This window comes from Meleagris gallopavo, chromosome 2 (assembly GCF_000146605.3).
Source record: "Meleagris gallopavo isolate NT-WF06-2002-E0010 breed Aviagen turkey brand Nicholas breeding stock chromosome 2, Turkey_5.1, whole genome shotgun sequence".
Lineage (NCBI taxonomy): Eukaryota > Metazoa > Chordata > Aves > Galliformes > Phasianidae > Meleagris > Meleagris gallopavo.
The window spans coordinates 7,413,084-7,420,023 of record NC_015012.2 but is presented as its reverse complement, the minus strand read 5'-3'; the positions used below and the strand labels follow the sequence as shown (position 1 = coordinate 7,420,023).

General features: G+C 44.3%; 1 long non-coding RNA gene across 2 annotated transcripts; it reads right to left on the bottom strand.

The window, feature by feature from the left end:
* Positions 1 to 6: 6 nt before the first annotated feature.
* LOC104909506 lies at positions 7 to 4,671 on the bottom strand. 2 transcript variants are annotated; one of them, XR_792373.3, is made up of 4 exons: positions 4,027 to 4,660; positions 2,790 to 2,861; positions 2,497 to 2,689; positions 7 to 1,712 (listed from the first exon to the last, which is right to left on the bottom strand). It is a non-coding gene; the product is annotated as an uncharacterized LOC104909506 (long non-coding RNA). The 2 variants fall into 2 exon arrangements; XR_002111573.2 differs by having other exon boundaries at positions 7 to 2,689; positions 4,027 to 4,671.
* Positions 4,672 to 6,940: the final 2,269 nt, after the last annotated feature.

Below are 6,940 nucleotides of genomic sequence, written 5' to 3'. Positions count from 1 at the left end.
CATTTTGGACGCTAATTCCGCAGCAGGTCGCCAAAGCCGCGCCGAGGAGAGTCGGATTGGCGATTAAAAAAAGGTTCTTCGCCCCGCGTGGTGCTGGAACGGGCCCCCCCTGGGCAGCGGGCACGGCCTCGAGCTGCCGGCCTCTGTTCGGACACTGCTCTCACAAATCGCCTTTAACATTCAGCTGCTGCTGAACTCGGGATATCCTACAAAATACAGGGCGCGTCGCGTCCTGATACGCGTCATGATCAAACGCGAACATAGGTCTAACATTCAGAAGGTGTCACAGTGCAGGGCCGCTCGAGGCTCCGGTTAATTAATGGCAGTAATTACACTGGTATTAAGGAGCAAAGAGGCAGGTGGACGTGTCACCGTGGGCTGACGGCCACGGAAGTGCGTCGGTGGAAGTTCACACCCTACTCGCCCCACGCCTGCCCCTCTGCTGACATCAAGTGCTGTTTGTTCTGGCTGGTGTGACTGAAAAGAATTTGGCTGCCCTGGCAGCCCAGCTCGTTCAACCACGTCACCACAGCTGCCCCTGAGATGTTTTTTCACTCCTCGGTGAACGCTGAAAGGCCTCTGTTGTGTACAATGTGTTTTGCAGGCTCCAGAGCAGAGAATTCCAAGTGGCAGCCACCAGGATCAAGCGTCTGAGAGCTGCAAGGATTCTTGGATCGCTTCTTTGTGAGAATTGTACCTGTCCTGATTAGTGTTTGCCCTTCTGCTCAGGGAACTCTAAAGGGCAGCAGGCTCCTGTCTTCAGCTTCTCACTTGTCACACGTAGTAAGGCAATGGAAAACTGCTGACAAGTTTAACAACCTCACGCCGGTTGCTAGTGCAGCAGAGCAGGCTTTTTATTGCAAGAGAAATTAGCTGTAGATGCTGGAAATAGAAATAGATACATGCACACATTATACATAAATAGCAGGAAGAGAATTGTGGAGATAATGCTGTCCACACAGGACATTAATACTCTGCCTTTTATTAGTTGTCTTTAAGAGACTGCATGTTATGCATGTGCAGTATCCCATTTCCTTCTTCCTGTCTCACATCTTCTGCAACATAGCAAAAAGTTGTATCAGGCCAAACAAATTGCACTAGCACTGCTACCACAGGCTGTGAAAGACTTATCCCAAAGAATAACTTGATTCAGTACATTTAAAGCACAGATCCAGCAGCAAGCAAGCCATTGTACGTCCCACAGTAGAGGCTGCAGTTTCAGGTGTGTGGATGTTGTTTTCACAGGACAGACAGCACGTCTTTGTCAGTTCAAAGCTGTGTTTTGCTAATACTTTTGCCTTCAGCAGCAAAGTGACACAAGTATTCACACCTGTGCATTTACACACTTAGACTGTAGTTACCAGGGGGACTACTCTTCTGTCTTAACATTAGCACGGGTGTAAGTGTGAGGCAGGGTCACAGCTTTTGGATTTAAGATGTGGAATCTCCTGGTCATGTTTCCCACTACTTGCAGGACCTGCTATTCCATCCAGTACACTGTACGTTCTTGTTGGTTTGTGGAGCTCATGTCAACTGTTAGCTCTGCAGACATTGCAGAAAGGATTGCTTGAGAGTTGTAGGTGGGAGGATTTCTGAAGGGCAGTGGAAATTTGTAGCTGCAGTCTTCTTGCTTTCACTTCTTGATTTCACTTTCTTGGGCCACAATACATCTGGAAGCATCCATGAGTCCCCAGGATTCAAACTGTTACATCCTGGAGCACAAGGAAAGATCTTAAGATGCTTACCTTGCAGTAACTTCCCTCTTAGTTCCCCATCTGGAAAGCCTCAGCAGCCTGATGCTACAAAGCCAAATAAACATCTCAGCCACAGTACACATTAGCATCCTATTCATCAGTCCTGGTCCTTTCCTTTTGATAATCACAGTTCCAGCCAGCGTGTCTCGCAGCTCTGATTGTGCAATGTCACATTTTATTGAGGGCAGAACTCCTTTTTATTTACAGTATCAATACAGCTCTTTTCCAATGGGTAAAACATTTCAGAGCTGTTAAGAAGCAATAATTTCACGCCTAGCGCTGAAGGTGGACATTTAGATGTTTTTACTGTTGTTGCATCTGTTGATCCAACTTAAAACCCTAAAGCTAAAACAAGTGAAGAGTGAAACCTGTGTTCTGGATCACAGTCTTTTTTGCATCAGAATATTCCTGCCAGATTTTACAGTGTCTTTGTGGCTCACTGCTCACACAGTACCAAATCTCTCATTGCAAAGCTTATTGGAAGCACAGCTCAGTGTGCTCCCACACAGAGACTGAAGTGCTGGCTACTCAGCTTGGCCCACTGATTGCCACTCATGTGGGTGACAGTCTGGGAAAAGCTGTTGAAACAGCTCGGTGTGTGAGAGTGCAGTTAAATCTCATTTTCTGTCTACCCTGCAAGAGCAGCAGGGTAACTGTTGGGTTTTTGTTTTGTTTTGTTTTGTGAGGTTAAGAAGCAGAAAATGCAGCGCTATAAAAATGGTTAATTTAATGTTACTCTTACATCATAATTGTTGGCTTCAGCTTCTTGTGACATCAGCACCACTGGTTCGTCCTCTTTATATCCATGATACTTTTTGTAGACATGCTTCAGAAAATAAACATGTACCTTCTCACACTTCAACATACCATTCTTGGCTTTCTGAAGTACTGCTGTTAATATCATCTCAGCAGAGCTCAAAGAGGCTTTCTGGGAGCTGCAATAGAAAAAGTAGTAAAAAAAAACGTGTTAAATATTAAATGCTTATTTCAAAGCCAACGGGAATTTCCCTCTAGCAATCTGTAAACTTCACTCACCGTATTTTCATAGCATCTTTTCGCTAGCTGGCAGAAATCTCTTTGTCTCTAACAGTGACAACTGTGTTCAGACTGCAGAGACACAGCAATAAAATGCGAGATCATGAACATAATGTAAAACTGATCACTGCATATAGATCTGTATGACCGAAACATAGAGTCTGCAGAATTTGCTCCTTTGGATGAAGCCAGTAAAATCAGAAATGTCTTTGAAATGGGTTGTGAATTTAGGGCAGGGGAATGGCACTTCTCAGGTCTACGCATTCTTAGCAATCAAAAGTATTTCACAACTTTTCCAGGGGTCATTTTACTTTTGGTCTTGACAGCACTGTGAGACTGAGGTCTATTGGTAAGCAGGCCCAAGGAGCCTGTGAGTAGCACTGAGGCTCGGGGTCAAAAGCAATGCAGTGCTGTAAGGCCTGTGCTGCAGCATTTTTCAGATCTGACACAATTCAAGCAGTGGAGTCCAAGAGGTGAGTGAGCTGGCAACTACACTTAACTGAAAGAAAGTCCAAGAGCCTGTGGGAGACATGGAGGCTGCGTTTTAGTCCTGTGCTCTGCTGTGGGTCTGGTTTGGGTTACCTACTGCTGCCTCCAACAAACTTCCCAAGCTGTGTGGGGCCCAGGAATACATACAAGAAATGGATGGGAGGAGATGCAAATGGAGGAAAAGGCAAAAAGAAAGGGAATTCCCAGTGGAAGAGCAGCCGTGGGTGGTTATTCAGCCACTGTTTGTGAAGTGAAAGCCCTTCCCATAGCCTCACTGGTAAACAAGTTTTCCCTCTCCAGCCTCATAGGTCAGCCTGAGGCTAATGGCCAGTGCTGTGGCACAGATACCATTTTGTAAGCCTACAACTTAGGAGTCATGCACTGAGACACTTGCTGCCATGCTGTGCCAGCTAGAGCTGAGGCTGCAGTGCTCACCTGGTATCTCCAGTGCAGTGCTCACCTCCGACTCTGAAGCATCTTCACACTAGCTGATCACTCAGAGCAACCATTAAAATAAAGTGTATCACTCACTTAATGTGAAGTGGCCTTCATGCAGAGCTGGACCTACCCATCACTGACACTTGCTCAGGGAGTAGTGATCTGGCTGAAAACCTCTGGCCTTTGTTTCTCTTACATTGAAGAGGGGCATTTAAATCCACAATGAGACGTAGGGGAAAGTCACACGCCCTCTCATGACATTTAATAAACAGTTTTCAGTTGCAATGGAAAGAATTTTGTATCTACTTACAGCTGGGGAGGAGAAAGCAGCCCATCCCAAGGTCTCTCTGTCTCCCAGACCGTAGGATATTCATGGGTGATTTCTAGTGGCTTTCAGAAAGTGCCTTTAAACCACAGCAAAGTGCTGTGGGGCAAAGAGCGTTTCTGCTCTTGTGAACTCTCGTGTTTGCAGCCTGAACGTGCTGATAGCTCTCTGCAGAACTTAAATTGCCATTTTTTAATCAGGAGAGTTTGGTGAGGAGACCGTGAGTCAGTAAACCACAGTTCATTTGATGTGGTGTTTATCTACCTTTTTTGAGTACAACTTACAGCCATAAAGTATGTTTTCCTGGTAACTCTTCTGACTGCAGCACTTTGGTTATCTCGGCTTCCCACTGAGGGCCAAGGGCCACGTAGGCTTTGCAGGAGAATGTGATTCAGCGCTGGCACAGTGTTGCAGTGATATAAAATGACAAACATCCTTATTCCTGTGTGCATGGGACATAGTCCTACAAAGACTTTCTCAGGCAAACAAGTCAAATCCCATGTACTTTTAACCAGGAATTTTTTCTACTACCCCAGGCCCTTGCTGAAAGGGCCCTGGTATTGCTGGATTTCAGAAACTTTCACGGCTTGCATTGCAAGCATGGCATTGGGATCCATAAGGAATTTGAAAGGAAATAATTAGATATACAAATAAAAATATATGAAATATAAATAAATAAATAAGTAAAATAAATAAAATATAAATATATAATAAATAATTAGAGGGGCAGGTCCCCCTGAATGCAGTGGGTAATCCTGTCACTAAAAGAGCAACACTAAACAATGATAGGAGCAAGCAAACATCAAGGAACAGTTCTGCTTAGAGGAAGCAGGGGATATTAAAGAAATATGTAAAATAATGAACGGTGCACAGAAAGCAGATGGAGAGTTTATGTTCTCCTTGTCTTCAGTGATGTGAAAGGATTTTAAGGCTGAATTTTTCATGCCAATAGCAGGGAAAACATTTCCATGCCTTGTAAGTGGAGCATGGTGTGCACTGCCACAAGAAACAAGGCAGGAGCTTAATAAGATTCAGAATGGGACAGCAGTTCTATAGGGCAACTTCAGTGGCTTTCAAAAATACCACCTATGGTGATTTTGAAGATGATTTTTACCCTGTCAGCCAAATGCTAACTACTGCAGCCGAGGATCACATCTGTGTAGAGAGGTCATGATGACCCATCTCATATGCTATAGCATGTTGCATCCTTGCTTGAATCAAGATGCAGGTCAGGATGGGTGCCTGGTCTAACCTTGGAGGACAATATCCATATTTTCTCTCACGGATGGGGATGATCTGCATGGCAGAGTGCACGGAGTGTGAGAAGAAGTGGTTGTTCTTATAGCCTGCCCCAAGAAAAAGTGGCTGGATGAAGGTAATTTGTCCTCCATCTAGGATGGGAATGGTGTTCTTAATAGTCTCAAGATGCTCTCACAACATAAAGACAGCTAATAACAGGGATGTCAAATCAATCTCATTCCCCTTAAGTGGTACAGCATTTATTCCTCCACATCTGCAATGGTATCAGAGTTCCTCCTGGCTTCAAGGCATTCCTTGGCATACTAGACATGCTGCAAATGTATCCACATTCAACCCAGTTTCTTCTTTGTACTGTCAGCCTCCGGTACCGAGGCTGTATAAAATTAAAAGCTTGTGCTTTTGTATCACAGTTTATCAGATACCAGCTTATTCTGATGGAGTAAATGAATAACAAAATAAGCAGTGTTGTGTTGTTGGCTTTTTTTTGTGTGTGTGTCAGATTTCCAGGCTACTTTGTTATGTGCAACACTCCCTTTGAAATGGGTCACCACCACCCCTACATTACAAATAGAGGGATTCTAGCAGGATGCTTTCAGGGAAGTATAATGGAAAACTGTATGGTCTGAGTGGTACCTCTGATATCATCGCCATGAATTCAAATGGGGCTTTGCTTCTGAATTAAATAGCAACATGGGAAGTTACTGAAAAATACAACATGAGATTTTCATGTTTGGGAACAAGGCACCATGGTGTAAAGGCCATGCATGCCTGACATATGGAATTCATGGGGATAAAGGTGCCTTATCAGGGCCCTCCAGCTTTGCTAGGTGTAAATAAGACTTCTAATAGGCAGAAGACTCTTTTTCAATACTGCTGCTCTTTGAGATGCTCCTGAAGAGTCATACATACAATTCTCTGACTTGGAAGGAGCCCACAAGGATCACTGAGTCCACATTGCACTTATTCTCATGCTATCTTGCTTATTTGGTACAATTCCTTCTGGCCTCATAGTCTTTCTTTGCCCAAGCAAACTAAAGCTGCTTGTTTGTGAGAACACCTGTGAGCCAAAGCATGCAGTTTTGAAGAAGCAAGCAAGCTGGTACCAAGCTAGCAGGGCTGGAATGGTAGGGCAGAGGCATTCAGAGATACACATTTTATTTTAGTTTTATCATAGGTTTTGGCACAGAAGTTTGTTTTTTTTAATAAGAACAAAGATAAGGGCCCTGAGTTGTAGATACCTTTAGACTTTGCTCTTTTCCAGGCTGCGAGATCCACAGGTAGATGGTACAACCATGTGATTCCTAACCAAGTAATGCAGAAGTGGCTATCCTAGTGATCACACATACCACTGCAAGGAGAAACACGTGCTGTTATGCATTTTAGGAGCTGGGAAGCTGTGCAAGCCCCATTGGCACCTAGATTAAACTGAGGACAGCTAGGGAAGCAGTCTCCCACCAGCAGCTTCATGAGAAGTGCTATAGGCTTTGATGCCTCAAGACTCCTCTATTCATCTCCAAACTCAACTATAAATATCACGGGCTAAAGCAGGCAGGAGCAACAAGGATAACTCTTGCACTAAGGGCATGTATTTTGTAGGAACAGGTAACAGCTGTTATTAGGAGAGTGACCTGTTTGGAAA